The 18,716-nt window shown below is 37.4% G+C and overlaps 1 protein-coding gene across 1 annotated transcript in view; it reads left to right on the top strand.

Annotated features, from left to right (window-relative positions):
- SCN8A (sodium voltage-gated channel alpha subunit 8) overlaps window positions 1-18,716 on the top strand; it is a 180,167-nt gene continuing 161,451 nt past the window's right edge. Inside the window, exons 1-2 of the mRNA XM_023524541.1 lie at window positions 1-101; window positions 2,328-2,391. The gene's annotated coding sequence lies outside the window, so the exon portion shown is untranslated. The remainder of the gene's footprint in view (window positions 102-2,327; window positions 2,392-18,716) is intronic.

Genomic DNA, 18,716 nt, shown 5'->3' with positions numbered 1-18,716 from the left:
CACCGCAGTCCCGCCCGCCGCAGCCTCGGCGCCTCTGCAGTCCGGCCGCGCCTCCCGGGCTCCGCACTAGGGCCGCCGCTGCCTCCTTCGCCGCCGCTGCCGTAAGTCGCCCCAGAGACCCCGCCCTGCTGCCGCTTCTCGCCCGCTGGGTTCCCCCTCTGGTTTCGGGACCCTGGAGCAGGGCTCGCCCATCTCCAGTCAGGGGCTTTGCCGCAGCGTGCGCGGTGGGGCTCCAGGGGCCATGGAGCTGGGCTTCTGCCCTCCCTGTTTTGGACAGATGTTTGGAAGTCTTGCTTCCTTCTCCCATGTTTACCGGGGGTCGCTGAGGAAAATTGAGGATCACCGGCCCCCATCCCCATACATCCTCGCTCTCCTCGTCTCTTGCCTGCATTGGGGGACCCTGGCCTGCCCTCAGCGCCTCTTTGGTAGTGCAGCGCTCCCTCCTCCCCCACTCCTCCGCCGCCCCATCTCCCAGGGCTCGGGAAGAGTCGGAGGCCCCTCGCCGGGTTGTACTGGGAAGGGCAGCGCTGTCGGGATCTTCCTACAGTAGCCCCTCAGGTCTACTCCCTCCCCCATATCTTACTGCATCCATCTCCCCATGTGGCTCCAGATTGTTACCAACTGCAGAAGCCTGGGGTTCTTAGGGCAGCCAGGACTCTCCCTGTCCTTTACTCGGATGTGTCTGGACCCCTTCCGACAGGGTGCTCTGGGACTGTGTTAGGGGCACCCAGGACCTTCCTGGGAAGGCTAGGATTCCTGCATTAGGGAGTACATCACTTTCAGAATATCCCCTTCCCCCACCCCACCCCCATGCCACCCGATGCAGAGCTTGTTCCTGTCCTCCTCTCTCCCTTCCCTCCCCCACCTCACCACCACAGGCAGCACCGTGGGCTTCTTGTTTGCGTTGGGCATAGGGGACTGCCCAGCTCCACAGGCGTGGACCCCTCTTCTCTAGTTCTCTGTAGGTACTTGGGGGACTGCAAAGCCTCTGCATTTTTCCTGAGAGCTGAGCTCCATCCCCTCCGTGCCCCCAGCAACCACTGGTGAAGACTTGGCAGTTAACTTTCCAGGGGTTAGCCAGGGCTTTCAGACCCCTTCCGGGGCACCAGCTTGGAGATGATGTGGAGTGGTAATCATTTTTCAGTCTGATAAATATGCATTTATTATTATCTTCGAACCATGCATTCCTTCCAACAACTCCACCCTGTGCCCTCTTCTTCACTTACACTGCAGTTTTTGAAACATGGGGGAATACATTTTATATCCGGAGATTCCAAAATTCAGCATCAGTGTTTATAATAAAAGGATGTCTTCTGTTGGGGGTAGGAGTAAAAGAAACTTTGCATTACATCTGGCCAATTCAGGGGATGGGAGAAATAAGTAACATGGAGCAAGCTTTGCTTACAGGGAAAACTGTTTTTAATGCACAGTGGGCACCAGAGAAGCAGGGATGGAATCAGGGAATGTGGGTGACGGCTTTGGGGGCAAAGGGGGAGAGTGCATTTTATACCTGTTTCTCAAGTTCGAACCTGGAGATCCTTTAGAGAGGTAGCGATGTGTTAGGGCTCGGGGTTGTTTTAGATTTCCAAGGGAGATTTCGGGTGTGGTAGTTTTTCACTGTTTCAGGAGCTCTGTACTTCTCTTTTCTACACGTGCATTAGAAGGTATTTGGGAGAAGGGGGCTTCCCTCCGCCCCTTTTTTGATGTGTAATGCAAATGGAGAACATTACCACCGGATACCATCCTGGTAGGGATCTCTGGGGAATCAGACTTAAAATGCTGAAAGCTTTGTAGCACATTGCCTGTAACCTGGTTCTTGAAATACTGCAGCATTTTTCCTTTGGAACTCATGACCCATAAGGCCTTCAGTTCTCCCTGAAAGAGAATTTGATTGCTCAGAAGGGGGGTGGTAGTAATGGTTTGGTATTCAGCAAGCATTCTCTGTCCTAGAAATTGAGGTTCTCCCTAGAGAGGACTTCAAGCATGTTCCATGTTCTTTGAACATCTGATTCAGGGTATGTGTAAATGTGTTGTATTTCTTAGTAGGGCCGGTGGTGGGTATTGCAAAGCAATTCTTAATAGTGCAGGCCAGTTATTGGTTCCTTTGGTTGAGTTCTAGAGGCTGATTTAGTATACCTTTGGTTTTCATTTGGAGTTTTTGTCAGCTTTTATCAAAATATTTGAAGGATTTTATTTTAAATTAATAAAGGATTATGAATTAGAATATAGCATGCTTAAAAACAAACAGTATGCAGTTGCTTGTTGCTTTCTTTGTAGGAGCATTAACAAATTTTTCTTACCAGTCAGCTTTGGTTGCCTGTGTTTAGGCTTGCACCAGGGTTTCTGGATGTGGTGCTGAAAGGACAGTTCCCTGACCAGTCCTGTGGTGAAGTAAGTGTATACATGCTGAACATGATTTGGGCTTTTCTTTGCTTTTATTATTAGCAGGCTTTCCTGTAGATGTGTGTGTGCATACGCAGCTGGGTTTATATTTGACGTTGCAGGCCTAGTTATCATATTTTATTACTCCCACATAATTCTTCATTTTGGCTGTCCCTCATAGAGGCAGTTTTACCGGCTACAGCAGATCCATGTGTAAGTTATACAGTGACATTTTGCTGACAGCATTTTTTCAGCACATTTTAATAATTTCAAAAAGCAAGAAACTGTTAATATTATAGGAATTGGTCTCCACAGGGAGTAATCAGAAAGCTCACTAAATTAACCTGGATCAGAAGGACATCTTCTCTGGGTTGATATAAACAGTGAGCTGGGGAAAAGAACTCAACAGAGGCCTGTATGTGATCCATTATATCACTAAAGTAGACTTGTCAAAAAAATTATTTTAAAATCTTAGACTAGGAAGGGGGCCATAAATTTCAGCTTGTACAACCTCCTACTCAGGAATCCCCTTATGAGATATTTCTGCTTTAAATATTTCCATTGGTAGGGAACTTACTACCAAATAAAGTAGCTCATTCCACTTTGATCAAAGTGCTTTAACATCACTGAAAAGGTAACATACATAAAGTTAGAAGACAAACTGGGACTATATCAGGGGTAAATGTCATACTTGTGTTTGTTATCAAGACAAGATTGAAAATTAGTGTTCTATGGAGAGTATATAAGAAACCTGTACCTGCTTGAAAAAACACAAAGATAGGGACATATCCACCGAAAGCAAGAAAAGCATTCTAGGGATGGAAAAAAAATATTTTTAATGTGCTATTATATAATAAGTTGTTCTAGAGACACACACATGGATTAATGAATACTTAATTTCTGTGGATTATGTCTGAGAAAATAAACACACTGTATAAAAAGTATTAAAATATATAGTTTATGCAGAGTGGGGTCAGTTTCCATAATTATAAAAATATGTCTGAGAAAATAAACACACTGTATAAAAAGTATTAAAATATATAGTTTATGCAGAGTGGGGTCAGTTTCCATAATTATAAAAATGACATACTTATTGCAGAAAAATTTTGTCATATTTAAAAAATGAAAAAAAGTCTTACCACCCTACGCAAAAGCTATCTGTGTTTTACTGTGTCAATTACAGTTGACATACAATATTATATTAGTTTCAGGTGTACAACATAGTGATTAGACATTTATATAATTTGTAAAGTGATCACCCCAGTAAGTCTCATACCCACCTGACACCATACATAGTTATTATAATATTATTGACTATATTTTCTATGCTGTACATCCCCGTGACTTTTATAACTGGCAATTTGTATTTCTTAATCTGTTCACCTTTTTCACCCATCTCCTCAACCGCACATCTGGCAACCATCAGTTCTCTGTATCCATGAGTTCGTTTCTGTTTTGTTTGTTCACTTATTTTGAGAATAACAGTATTTTTAAACCGAGCCTTAAAACTCTTTAAGTTCATAGTCCATTAGTTAGTTACTTAGGGACTTAAACACTAGATTTTTATATTTCAATTTACCTTTTTTCTGAATCATTTTTAAAGTTTCCAAAAAATTATCTAATGTGAAAGAATTCATTCTTAGAGTTGGACTCCTATAAAGTCTCTTGATTTAAATATAGCAAGTTAACTAGAGGAATAAAGAAACCTTCCTCAGTCAGTGAATCAACAAATATTTTCCCTCTGCACCTACTGTGTATGAGGCATTGTAGGCGCTAACACTCTTTAAATGGCAAGAACCAGCTTAGAAAATGATACCATGCTCAAAAACTATGGCTATTAAAGTGTTAAATGAAGGAAATAGAACATTCACCCTTTAGGTATATTAGTTGCTGAAATGTATTTCAGACTATGAGGTCTAACCCAGTGATTCAGCCTAAAACAATAGTTTGTGCAGGAATAGGAAGTAAATGCAGGAAAGGAGAACACAAAGAAATTTTATGGACATTTTTTCTCTATCCCCTCATGAAGTTATAAAAATATAACCAGGACATGCAGTTAAGTACTATGTCAAGAATTAATGTAAAATGAAGACCCAAGAAGTTTGCCGTCGTTATACCATTGAGAAGAAAATGCCAGAAGCAGTGTGGGCTTTGGAGTTAGGCAAAACTAAGGTCAAGCCTTGACTCTGCTACTTATTAGCTTTGTGACCTTGGGCAAGTTATTTAATCTATCTGAGCTTCAGTGTTCTCATCTATAAAAGTAGGAATAATAATACTTACATTTCAGGGTGTTTGTGAGGATTAAATGAAATCTCTGTTTCCTTATGGTTTCTGACATACGGAGCTCACTATATATTAGCTCCTTTCTGTCTGGGGATTTAGCAGCTTAGTGTGTATTTATATGCGTATTTGATAGAGTATATATACGAACTATTAAATTTCAGTAGTCTGAAAAGCAGACGGTTGCTTTATCTTCAGTCTGGCATGGAGGATAGAATCGCAGGTGCCCTGACTTGGGGGTGGACATCGCTAGTCTAAATGGAGAAAAGTTTTACTGTAAAACTGCAGTGCTGATCTCCACCACCACAGTGCAAATGCAGTTATCAGAGTAACTCTTTCCTCATTCATTCCCAAACTATCTAGAATAGGACTATACCAAAAAGGAAAACCTTGGCACTCACCAATTGGCAGGCAACTGGGCTCTTTTTGGCTATAGCCTGGGACTTGAAGGTGAAATGGGCCCAAAGGCTGAGGCTCCCCTTTTTTCTTCCTTGGGCTGGATATTTTAATATAGTAAGTGACTATACAAGTTTGGAGTTGCTCTGTCTTCAGCACCATTCTAGGTTTTTTTCCGTTATATAGTCTTTGAACTGCTTTATTTGATTGGGTCTCATACGTTTAGATCTCATGGCTAACCATTTACCTTTGTTAATTATTACTCTATGTTTGTCTGTTTATAAAAGCTTTAAAAATCTTTCTGTCAGTTAATAGTTGAGTTAGGTAAGACAAATATTATTCTACCCATTTTATAGCCGAAGAATCTGAGTAAGAATCCTGGTGCTTAGGTGAGTTGTCCAAGGCTGTAGGACCATTAATTAAATGGTGATGTGGAGATGGGTGTCCAGGTTGGTTGACTCATGCTTAAAGATTTTTTCCCATTAAATGGCATTATATTCTGGTGTTCATATAATCAAGAATGTGAACAATTTTGGCTTTATTTTAAGAAATTATCATTATCCTAGGTAGCTAAACATATCTTAGTGAGTGGGCATAGTGAAAGATTCTGGGATAGGCAGAAGGAGAGCAAAAGTACTTTTGAAGGAGAGCATCTTGGAAGCAGGAAGGATGAGGAAACATGAACAGAAAATTTATCAACAAATAGAATATGGATGAAAATAGAAGGCATTAAAGTAATGTACTCGTTTTGTTTCTGTAGTTATCCTAGCGACTTTTTAGAAGGTCATCATATCTTGGTGTCTGTCTATCTTTTTGCCTTTTCTTTTGCAAATAAATATATACACTTGGCTACTGATAAATGCTCTCATATTGCCAACATAACTTATAACTAGGACCACAGGGGAATTTTGACCACTACCACCTGGACTTCTTTGCTTATGCAAGGCTGAACTTGGCATAGAGCTTGGAGAAGAACAGTATACTGGGGACTGATGCCGGCAGGGATGTGAGCATTGAAGCAGAAAAAGTACTGGGAGGCTCGGGCTAGAAGAGCAAAGATGAAAGAGGATACTAGTTAAGATTTCCCTTAGGTATGTGGAGATGTGTCAACTTGAGGAATTAAAAAAAAACAAAACAAAACGCTGGGAGCCTTAGGGTCTAAGAGGACCTCTTAGTTTGAGACTGAAACCCTCTTCATCCTGGAAGGAGTCTATTGGGTTAGGATGACTAAAATGTTAGCTGAAGAGGTTTGGAGCACTTGTACATGCACCATTGGTGATAGAGAGAGGTATCTTGTGTTTATTGAGTTTGTCCCAGGGTCTGGAAATGGAAAGCACCGAAATCCCTCAGAAGACATATTAACAGGCTCCTTTCATGTCGGTTAATTAGTGCAGTTTTTATGCTGTAAAATCTTTTGGGTTTCTGGGGAGTAAGAACATTAGAGAAATATAGTGAATGCTTATTTATCCAAGGATGGGTTATCTAGGCTGTGAATTATGTATGTCATTTATTTGCTTCTTCTTTTTTGCATTTTTGGTATTTAATTGATATTTACCAGAATGAACTTGAGAAGGGAGAAAAAGTCACAATTAAAATATTACTTTAAATTTTTAAATGGTTGATAAAGGAAGAGATCGCAACTACTGTATCAATGAAAAAGCAGCTAATTATTTCTCCTTTCTTATTCTCTTCTTATTTTAATTGTACAGACAGTTGAACGCTGAGCCTCTAGAAGCTTAATGTCTGCCAAAAGCCAGTGTGAAATAGCATTTTCCCTTCATTTTACTGAGCGACAGCCCCACAAATAAATCAGGCTTAATTTATTACATCGTTAGTTTCTTGTTTCAGGAGGAATTCTTCGTCAATTAAGGATAATGCAACAGGCTTTCACTTCATATTCACTAGTGTCTCTTTGTCTTAATAAGAAGCTAAATAAAATGCTTTTAAATGAAAACAAATTGATGCATTATTAAATTGCAGAGAAAAAAATTGAGCTGGTTGCAAATGTGACTGGTGGAGCTTTTTCAAAGGTCAAAATACCCAGGAATCTCATTTGCTATGGAATTCTCAATTGGATTTCCTAAGCTTTTGGTGAAGACTTAAGAGGAGAAATGTCTTGTTTCTGGGAAAAATGGCTCGAAGCAAATAAGGCATTGTAAAATATTTGTGTTGTGATAGGGAAGTAAGTATTGGGAGTGTGAGGAATCATTGGAGCGGAGAGTGAGAGTGAAAGAATGGCTGCAGTGAAAAGGGACAGGGGAATTTGGATGTGAATTTAGGGAACTGTTGGTATTTTAAGAGAAGGAATTCTCTTCTCTATGCAGATTCCCTTGGATACATCTCTGTATACTACTGAACGAGAATTATCCTGATCTGGATAGGGCGTGGAACTTTAGGAAGGTGTTTTGTTTTTTAAATATTAATGTATCTCTTCCATTCTGTGTCATAAAGTATATCTTCTAAATTTATGTGTTTGCATAGTTAACAGCACAGGGTTCAAAAATTAGAAGCTTCGATGTTAAGTCTTCTTATACTGTCTTCCAGTCACCTAGTATGTTCTCCATAAAGGCAACTACTGTTAGTTACCAGTTTCTCTTTATCCTTTTCTACGTACGTATGTATATGCACCTATATACATTCTCTCCTCTTACCCCAGATACAGTTGTTTCCATTGTCTTTGGAGGAAGACTGTTAAAATAGTTTAAGAATTTTAACTCATTCTGGATCATCTTAGATCAATTAATTCCCCCCTTTCCTTTTGGTATAGATAATCCTTTATGTTTTATTTTTCTTAGTGAAATTTATAGTCTAGTTTCTTGGCTTATTTAAAGTAAAATGTTAGTTTGGGCCAAAACAATCCTTTCTACTAACTACATTGTATTTTTGAGTTTCTGTTTGAGAATCATCTATGAAAAATAAAAGTACAGAGGAAGATATGACCTTGAGAACTGTTAGTTTTCACATAGAACTAACACACATAGAACTTTTGCTTTCTTTAAGGAGTTATAAATCACATATCTTGACCACACCAATCAACAAATATTTAGTGAGTAGCAACTAAGGGTGAGGCATTGTGACAGTCACTGAAAGATATAGAAAAGACAGGCTTTATGTTCTAGGAACTTATTTGATAAAATATAAATACAATATTTAATAAAAGGTTTTTGAATCATTCATGATAACAATTGAAAAGGGTTTAATTGCCACACAAGTGGTATAGAAAATAAGTAAATTGATTTTTTAGAAAGGAGAGAGCTTCAAGCTGGTATGATCAGAGACAGGTTGATGGAAGAAGTATGATTTGAGCTGGGCTTTACAAAATGGTTGTGTAGAGCAGTGTGAGCCAAAGTGAGAAGGTGAGAATGTACAAAGTGTTTTGGGGGAGCAGTGAATAAATCAGTTGGGTTGGGGTGTGGCAGATAAGCTTGCAAAGATAGGGTAGAGTTAGCCAAACATTAAGAATTTTTGGAAATTGCATTTATCCTGAGAGGCAGTGGAGAACATAGAAAATTTCTGAGGGAGTACAGAATGACACATCATCAAAGCTGTGCTGTAATGTTTTAGGAGGATTGGGCAGCAGTGTATAATAGGATAGACTAGAACAAGGAATGGACATCTAGCTGATTGGCTCTTGGATTTGGCCTAGTTGTGTGGTGACAAAGGCTTGGACTAGGATAGTAAAGATGAAGACCGGAAGGAAAGAAAATAATATAATTTTGCAATGTGTGTCACATGGATGTGTATGTTTAACATTTTTCTAATGTAAGAAGTGGTTAATAGGAAGACTTTCAGTAGGGCTTGGTGAATGACTTTACATTGGGGAAAGGGAAGAGGAGTAGTTAAAAATTATTTTGCTGTCTTAAAGTTTAGAGACAGAGACTCTTCTGTTTAGAAAATCTGGGAAAGTATGTTCTGTAATAAATGTAGGCAGTCTAGTCCAGAGCATCTTGGTTAGCAAGCTATCTTTATTTCTAATTTTTAATCCTTTCTCTGTAGAGGGGTTTTCCCCCTTGAACTTATAATGTTATTTAAGGAAAACTTAAATCTTCCAGATTCCTAATTCTCTGTGCTCTCTCACTGATAAAGATTACTTAATCTTTGTGGGTCTATTCTTTTCTTGCTTTGGAGTCTTTCATTCTATCTATTTATAGACACTTAACTCATCTTTTTTCTTGATATTCTCAACTAACCTTTAGCTTAGTGGATAAAGAAATAAGGATTATGGTCCTTTTCATAGACCTAGTGGATGACCATTTTGTCCTTACTGAAACTCGGTGGCTTTCTTTCTTTGATTATGTGCTTATGGTCTGTGTGCTTCATGAGAGCCATGGTATTTGAAATTGCAGGCTGAGTTAAAGGTGGAAAATGAGAGGATTCTAATAGGTGAAAGCGGAAGGAAAGAAGTAAGCCTTACTAGCCAGTATTGTTACTTTTGTTTAGGGGACTGAATCTTAGACTGTGGATACAAAATGTCAGACTTGAATAAACTTCCTTGGTGAAATTGGGGTGTATGACTGGCCAGTGGGCTATAATGTGCAACTTCTGTATACAGTGGTCATTGGAGAAAAGGTTGAGCTCAGGGAGCTTGGGCTCTGTTTCAACCTTTTGTAGTCAGTAAAGATCACTGAGTAAGAAAAAAATAAAGGGCGATTGGAACATCAGAACATATACATACAAAATAACAGAATGCACCTAGAGAAAAGCAATTTAATGCAATAAAAATTTTCCTTTAATTTGTTAATATTATTTTCCTCTCACCACTGAAGTTGCTGAGTTCTTGCAAATTCTATTAATATTTGCCACAGTTTGCACCCAGACAGTTGTCAGAAGTCCCCATGGTTTGTGTGGAACTAGTAGATCAGGCAGAGTTCATGTACAAGATGTTAGTAAATTCATCACTCTATTTAGGGATGCAAAGCATCCTTATAGTAATCCCATTAGGAGGCTCTCTGTGCAATTACATTGTAAGTTTGTACCTGCTTCCTAGTTTGAATGCTCAAAGTAACAGTAATTAAGAACAGTTAAACAACAGCCTCTTAGGAAGGGATTCTTAAGGTAGCCTGGGATGAGGAAAGTCCATAAAGACCACTTATCTGAATGATGAATATCTATTTTATTAATCTAGATGTTCTAGTACAAGTAATATTTATAGATTTTATTTTTACTTTCTTCTTTTTGCAATATTTCTTCTTCCTTGTCTTTAGAAAAGAGGTGGGTGGGTATGAGACTCAAGAAAGGCACAGATTGAGTGATTAAGTGTAGAGGGGAAACAAAGTAGAATGATCATGTGAGTATTTCACTTACCTCACAAGGCTTTTTTTTTTTTTTTCTGACTCATACTGGAAACTTCAGACATAAGTGCCAAAGGGATAGGACTTCTTTTATTTTGGGATCTTAATGTAGACTCATGGCATTAGAAATTGCTCAAAAGCTTTATAGGTCAAAGAAAAGTCCATTTTGTTTTATGAGTGGATGGATATCAAAGACTTGTTATTTATTAGATTTATGTTTTCTACCTTTGTTTCTAATTAGCTTATATCCAACCTGACCCTTGGGGGCTGATGGGCTTTGTTGCTAGCCACATGCTACTTCCTGACCATTACTGTCTTTGGTTTATATTGTCCTTTGTAGGTTGTAGGAGTTGCCATGTCTTTCACCTCCCACTCCTCAGCAGGCTGCCTTGCTGTTTTCTGGTGAGAAGGTATAGCAGTCATCAGGGCACTGTGACTTACTTGCTCTGCTCTAGAGCCCTGTCTTTGCCCTTTGCCTAGGGTAGTGCTCAAAGAAAAGGTGTTTTGTTTTTTTGTTTTGTTTTATAAAGAGCAGCGCACTTGTCACTCAGTGCAATCTGTTGCACAATCTCAAGAAAAAATATCATCCCCAGAAAGCAGTGTCACTTTTCTAGCCAGGATTCCAGAACCATCAGCTTCTTCTGAGCACTGCTTCTGTTTATAGATATTGGATTGTCAAGGCCTTTCCAGCTGTTTTTTCCTTCCATGGTTTAATCATAGAACCTAGTAAGAACTTTTATTTGTGAGAATTGAATGCTGACTTTTGGGAGTGTTATAAAAAATCCATTGTGGATCTATAGAGTTTAAAGTATGAATGCTAGTCTGCATTTTTGGCAAGTGGTTTCTGATGTTTCTATGCCCAGAATTTAGGTATCAGAACCCCTGCAGTCTAGTTGTGGCCAATACACAGTGCCCCTGGGACAGAACTCTTTTTCCTATTTGGAAACCTGTTCCTGTTATGGCACCAGAACCAAATAAGATACTCGTTCCTTCTCAAGCATAAGTTTAATAAAACTAATATTTGAAAAACATTTGAAGTTTTAGCTCGTGTATGACAACTTTTTTTTTTATTTTAATGTTTTTAACAGCTTTGGTAATTTTTTTCTTTTATGATTATTATTTTCTAAATTTACAAATAGTACGACTGAAAAAAATTTTGGTGTACAGTTCAATGAATTTTAACGCATGTATATAGATCTGTTTAACCACCACCACAGTCAGCACACAGAACAGTTCCATCACCTCAGAGAGCTCCTCACTGCTACCCCTTTGTAGCCAGACTCTCCCTAACCCCTAATGCCTAGCTACTGTGATCAGTGCTCCATTCCTATGGTTTTGTCTTTTCTAAAATGTCATATAAATGGAATCGTACTACAGTAGATAATCTTTTGAGGTTGGCTTCTTTCACTCAGCACAATAGCTTCGAGGTTTATCCATGTTATTATATTTATCAGTAATTTGTTCTTTTTTATTGCTGAGTACTATTCCATTATATGGTTACATGATAGTTTATTTATTCAGTCATCCGTTGAATGATATTTGAATGTGTCCAGTTTCAAGTGATTATGAATAGTGCTGCTGTAAACATTCATGTATGGGTTTTTCTGTGAACCTAAATTTACATTTCTCAAAGATATCCCTAAGACTGAAATTGCTGGGTAATATCGTAAGTGTATGTTTACTTTTATAAGAAACTGCCAAACTATTTTTTGGAGTGGTTATACCATTTTGCATCCCCACCAGTAATGTTCAGTTGCTCCATATCCTCGTTTGTACTTGGTATTGTCAGATTTTTTTAAAGTTTATTTTATTGAGGTGTGAGATCTAGTCTCAGCAAAATTTTAGATGTGTAATACATTATTGTTGACTATAGGTACAGTGTTGTACAGTGGATCTCTAGAGCTTACTCATCCTACTTAACTGAAACTTTATGCCCATCGATTAGTAAACTCCCATTTTTCTCTCCCCCCAGCCCCTGACAACCGTCATTCCACTTGGATCTCATATAAGTCAATCATGCAGTATTTCTCTTTCTGTGACTGGCTTATCACACTTAGCATAATGTCATCAAATTCCATCCAATGTAACACATGTCAGAATTTCCTTCTTTTTTTCCTTTTGGCTTTATTGAAATATAATAGATGATTAGTTGCTTGTATTTACGTTGTACAATGCAATGAGTTTTTTTCAATTATAGTTGGCATACAATAATATATTCTTTTCAGTTGTACAGCATAGTAATTAGAGGTCTATATATTACAAAGCGATCACTAAATCTAGTACTGCCTTACACATTTATTACAACGTTGTTAACTATTTTCCTTATGCTATACTTTATATTTCCATGTCCATTTTTTAACTATCCATTTGTACTTTTTAATCTCTTTGCCCTTCTTCACCATCCCCCTAGCCCGCCTCCCATCTTGTAGCCCTCAAAATATTCTTTGTATCTCTGAGTTTATTTCCATTGTTGTTATTGTTGTTGTTTATTTTGTTCTTTCGATTTCACATGTATGTGAAATCATGCGATATTTGTCTTTCTCTATCTGACTTATTTCAGTCAGCGCAATACCCTCTAGGTCTATCAAGGCAATATCTTTTTCCATCTCCTTCCTTTTAGTTTGTGTGTCTTTTAATCTGAAGTGAGTCTCTTGTAGACAGCATATATAGGGGTCTTGTTTTCTTGTCCATTCAGCCACCCTATTTTTTGGTTGGAGCACTTAATTCTTTTCCATTTGAGGTACTTGTTGATAGGAATGTAGTTATTACCTTTCTTTATTCATGCTGTTGATACATGTTTTTTCTTTTTAAAGAAGTCCCTCCAACAATTCCTGTAATACTGGCTTGGTGTCAGTGAATTCCTTTAGCTTATTTTTGTCTGGGAAGCTCTTTATCTGTCTTTTGATTCTAAGTGATAGCTTTGCCGGATAAGCATTCTTGGTTATAGGTCCTGGGTTTTCATCACATTGAATATTTTGTGTCAAGCCCTTGTGTCCTGCATAGTTTCTTTTGAGAAATCAGCTACCAGTCTTATGGGTGCTCCCTTGTAGGTAACTGTTTTTCTCTTGCTGTTTTTAAGATTCTCTCTTTGTATTTAACCTTTGGCATTTTAATTATAATGTGTCTTGGTGTGGACCTCTTTGGATTCATCTTTTTTTGAGACTCTGAGCTTCCTGGTGTTGTATGTCTATTTCCTTCACCAGGTTAGGGAAGTTTTCCATCATTATTTCTTCAAATAGATTTTCAGCTTCTTGTTTTACTTCAGGTATCCCTGTGACATGGATATTTTTACATTTAATCGTGTCCCATAGGCTCCTTAAATTATTATTATAGTCTTGGCTTCTTTTTTCTTGCTGTTCTGGTTGAGTGTCCTTGGCTTACCCATCCTCTATATCGGCGGTTCGATCCTCTTCTTTATCCCCTCTGTTGATTCCCTGTAATATACTCTTCATCTCAGATAATATGTTCTTCATTTCTGACTGGTTCCATTTTATAATTTCCACCTTCATTTTTATGTTTTTTATCTCTTTGTTAAAGTTCTCACTCAATTCATCTACACTTCCCGTAAGTTATTGAGCATTTTATAACCAGTGTTTTGAACTCTGCATCTGTTAGATTGCTTGACTCCATTATTCCTGGATTTCTGTTCTGTTCTCTCATATGGTTTCTGCTTCTTTCCCCATTTTGGCTGCCTTTCTGTGTCTGTTTCTATGTAGTAATCAAAGCTCCTAAGTCTCTCGGTCTTTTTAGCATGGCTTTGTGTAGTAGGTATCCAGTGGCACAGTCCTGAGAGGGGTTCAGCTGCAGGCCAAGTGTGCCCCTCTAGGACCACCTGTTAAGATTCATCAAGCAGATGCTGTGCTTATAGTTGCCTCAAGGGGCCACACCAGAAACTGAGGTCAGCTGCCACTAGTGTGAGTCTTGGTGCTGCTCAGCAAGGAGCACCAGACTCATCGAGGACACAACAGGAGGTGGCTTGGGTGGGGCCACGAGTTGGAGAAGGTGGAGTTTCAGGGAATCCTCTGGGTGGAGGGACCTCTGTTATCCAGTTTGATGACGTCTCAGCTATGGTGGCACTGAGTCTGCACACTGGTGGGGTGGGGAGGGATCAACAGAGGAACAATGGATACCGCCAGCACTTCTGCCCAAGATAGAGTCTTGCCTCTGGCCCTCACTCCAACAACTCAGTGTCCTCCTGTAAGTCCCTGGTGCTCCCCACGCAGCCCACCTGGCACCGGTGCTCAGAGTGAGCAGGTCCATCACTGCAAAAGTCCGCTTGCAGACAGCCCCTTCAAGAGGTGTCAGCAGCTGCTGGCTGGCACTGTTCCACTCAGCCACTGGGAACCAGGCAGCCTCGTGTCTCTGCCGTCTCCTGTCTTCTACCATTGCAGGTAGATTAATTATTTCCCTCCCTAGTTGTGGTGCTTCTGTTTGTCTGGATCCCAGGCGACTTTGCTTGCTGTTTGCTCCGTGTTTCTGTCGCAACTTTGATTTGGTTGCAGGAGGGATGAACCAAGCCTCGGTCATCCATGCCATTTTTCCCCTTCCTGCAGAATTTCTTTCTTTTTAAAGGCTGAATAGTATTTTATTTTATGTATATGCTGCATTTTTTACAACAATTCATCTGTTGATGGACATTTAGGTTGTTTCCAACTTAGCTATTGTGACTGGTGCTGTGATGAACATGGGAGTGCTAATACCTCTTCAAGATTCTGATTTCAGTTTCTTGGGATATATATATTGAAGTGGTATTGCTAGATTATATGGTAGTTCTATTTTTAATTTTTTGAGGAACCTCCGTATTGTTTTCCATAGCAGCTGCATCCTTTTGCATTCTTAGCAGCAGTGTACAGGGTTGCAGATTTCTCCACATAAGTCTTTTTTTTTTTTTTTTGTTATAGTCATCTGACAGAAGTGAGATAATATCTTATTGTAGCTTTGATTTGTTCTGATGATTAGTAACATCAAGCATTCAGATTTTTTATTTTAGCTATTTTAATAGGTGTGTAGTGTTACCTCTTGTGTTTTCAGTTTGCATATCCCTAATGGCTAATGATATCGAGCATCTTTTCGCATGCTTATTGCCATCTGTATATTTTTGGGGAAGTGTCTGTTCAAATCTTTTCCTCATTTTTTAAATTGGATTATTTGTTTTCTTAGAAACTGAGTTTTGAGAGTATTTTTCTTTTACTGTATACTGGATACAAGTCTTTTATCAGATAAATTATTTGGACATATTTTCTCCTAGTGAGTAGCTTTTCTTTTTTATCTCTTAACAATGTCTTCTGTCAAGTTAAAGTTTTAAATTTTGGTTAAATTTAATTTATTAATTTCTTTTATGGATTGCGTTTTGATATAAGAATTCTTTGTCTAACCCAAGGTCATAAAGATGTTCTTTGTTTTCTTCTAAAAGTTTTTCTAATTTCATATTTTACATTTAGTTCTATGATTTATTTGAGTTAATTTTTGTATGAGTTATGAAATTTAGGTCAAAGTTCATTTAACAAAATTTTTTGCAGATGTGCAATTACTCCAGCAACATTATTATTGAAAAGATAGTCCTTTCTCCATTGAATTGATTTTGCACCTTTGTCAAAACTCAGTTGTCTATATTTATGTGGCTCTATTTCTAGACTCTGCTCCATTGACATGTATGTCTGTCCCTTCACCAATACTACTGTCTTGATTATTATACTGTAGCTTTATATGAGACTTAAAATTCTATAGTATAAATCTTCTAACTTTATTCTAGTTTTCTAAGAAAATATTTTGTATAGTCCTGTTGTTTTCCTATGTAAATTTCACAATTAGTTTATCTGTATCTGCAAAAACTCCTGATAGCATTTTGACTGGAACTGCATTAAATCTGTAGATCAATTTGAGAATTAATATTTTAACTTTATCGAGTCTTCCAGTCAACAAACATGATATATCTGTTTATTTAGGTCATATTTGAGTTCTTTTATCAGTATTTTATAGTTTTTAGCATATAGATTTGTACGTGTTTTGTTAGATTTATATCTAAGTATTTTTAAAGCTATTGTAAATGTTTTCATTTTAGATTTTAGTTTATTATTCATTCCTAGTGTATAGAAATGATGTATTTCTGTAGGATTTGTATCTTACAACCTTGTTAAACTTACTAATTAGTTCTAGGAGCATTATTATAGATTTTTGAGATTTTCTATATGGACAATGCAGAAAAGTGTGAAAAGTGACAACTTTCTTTCTTTCTAATCTATATGCTTTTTATTTCTTTTTCTTCTCCATTCTTATTACAGACTTCCAGGAACACTGAGTGACAGTGGTGAGAGTGGATATTTATGCCTTCTTCCTGATCTTAGAGAAATAGCATTTAGCATTTCATCATTAAACATGATGGCAGCTGTTAGTTTTTGTAGCTACTCTTTATCAGGTTGCGCAAGTTCTCTTCTATTCCTAGTTTTCTGAAAGTTTTATCAAGAATGGATGTTTAATTTTGTCAAATGTTTTTCTGTACCAATTGATGTGATCATACGATTTTTCTTTAATTTGTTAATACATTCAATTACATGGATTGATTTTCAAATATTGAACTAGCTTTGCATTCCTGAGATAAATACCACTTGGTTGTGATGTGTTATTCTATATTATTGGATTTGATTTGCTAATTTTTTGAGGAATTTTGCATCTATGTTCATGTGGATAGTGGTCTGTAGTTTCGTGTTTTTCTTGTGCTGTCTTTGGTTTTAGTATTAGGATAATGCTGGTTTTACAAAAGCAGTTAGAAAATGTTCCCTTTAATATTTTTTAGAAGAGAATGTATAAAATTTCTTCTTTAAGTATTTGATAGAATTCTCCAGTGAAGCCATCTGAGCAAAGGGTTTTCTTTGTTTGAAGGCTTTTAACTGCAAATTCGATTGCTTCATTGATCTAAGTTACTCAGATTGTCTATTTCGTTTTGGGTGAGTTTGGTACTTTGCAGCTTTCAAGAAAGTGGTTCACTTTATCTTAGTTGCCAAATTTATGTACATAGATTTGTTTGTGGTATTCCCTTATTATCCTTTTTCATGTCTGTGGGTATATAGTGATATTCCTTCTTTCATTCCTGATATTGATAACTTGTATACAGTAGTCTCCCCTTATCTATGGGGGATACATTCCAAGATCCCCAGTGGATACTTGAAACAGTGGATAGTACCAAACCCTATATGTACTATGTTTTTTCCTATACGTACTTCCCTGTGTTAAAGTTTAATTTATAAATTAGGCACAGTAAAAGATTAACAATAATTAATAATAAAATAGCATTTTATTATTGTAAATAATACACTAGGAATGAATAATAAACTAAAATCTAAAATGAAAACATTTACAGTAAAAGTTAAGTGAATGTGGTATCTCTCTCTTTCAAATATCTTATTGTATTATATTCACCCTTCTTGCAATTATGTGAGATGATAAAGTGTCTTATTAAGTGGAGCGCTGTTGCCTTTTCACTTAGAGTGTTAGCAGTTCATGGCTTCTCTTTGGTATACACAAATTGCCAGCATCATTACTCTTGTGCTTTGGGGCCATTATTAAGTAAAATAAATGTTACTTGAACACAAGGGCTGTGATACCATGACAGTAGATCTTGTAATCAAGACAGCTACTAAGTGACTGACAGGTTGGTAGCATATATAGCTGGAAAAGGGATGATTCATGCCCCAGGTAGGACAGAATGAGGTTTCATCACGCTACTCAGAATGGCACCCAATTTAAAACTTATGAATTATTTCTGGAATTTTCCATTTAATATATTTGGACTGTGGTTGGCACAGAAAGCAATAATATGAGTAAGGGGTTTTCTTTTTTTCTTTTTTTTTTTTTTGGCTAGAGGCTTATCAACTTTATTCATTTTTTCAATTTAATTGATTTCTTTATTTTCTTTCTGCTTGCTTTGTGTTAATTGACTACTTTTTTTAAAGGTGGATTGTTGATTTGAGACCTTTTTTCCTAATATAAACTTTTTATTCTGTAAATTTCCCTCTAAGCACTGCTGTGATCTGCAGTTCACAAATTTAGATATGTTGAATTTTTATTTCCCTTGAGACTTCCTCTTTGACTAATGAATTATTTAGAAGTATGTCATTTCGAGTATTTTGGATATTGGGAGATTTTCCAGAGTCTTTATTTTATTGATTTCTAGCTAAATTCCATGTTAGCATACTTTGTATGATTCCAATATTTTTAAGTTTGTTATGATTTGTTTTATGACCCAAGATATAGTCTGTCTGGGTGAGAATGTTCTATGTGCACTCGAAAACTAATGTTGTTAGCTGGAATGTTTTATAAATGTCAATTATATACATTCAGTTGATGATGTTATTCAGTTCCTCTGTATTC

The sequence above is a fragment of the Pteropus vampyrus genome, unplaced genomic scaffold, assembly GCF_000151845.1.
Source record: "Pteropus vampyrus isolate Shadow unplaced genomic scaffold, Pvam_2.0 Scaffold471, whole genome shotgun sequence".
NCBI classification, from domain to species: Eukaryota; Metazoa; Chordata; class Mammalia; order Chiroptera; family Pteropodidae; genus Pteropus; species Pteropus vampyrus.
This window is presented reverse-complemented; position numbering and strand designations above follow the sequence as displayed.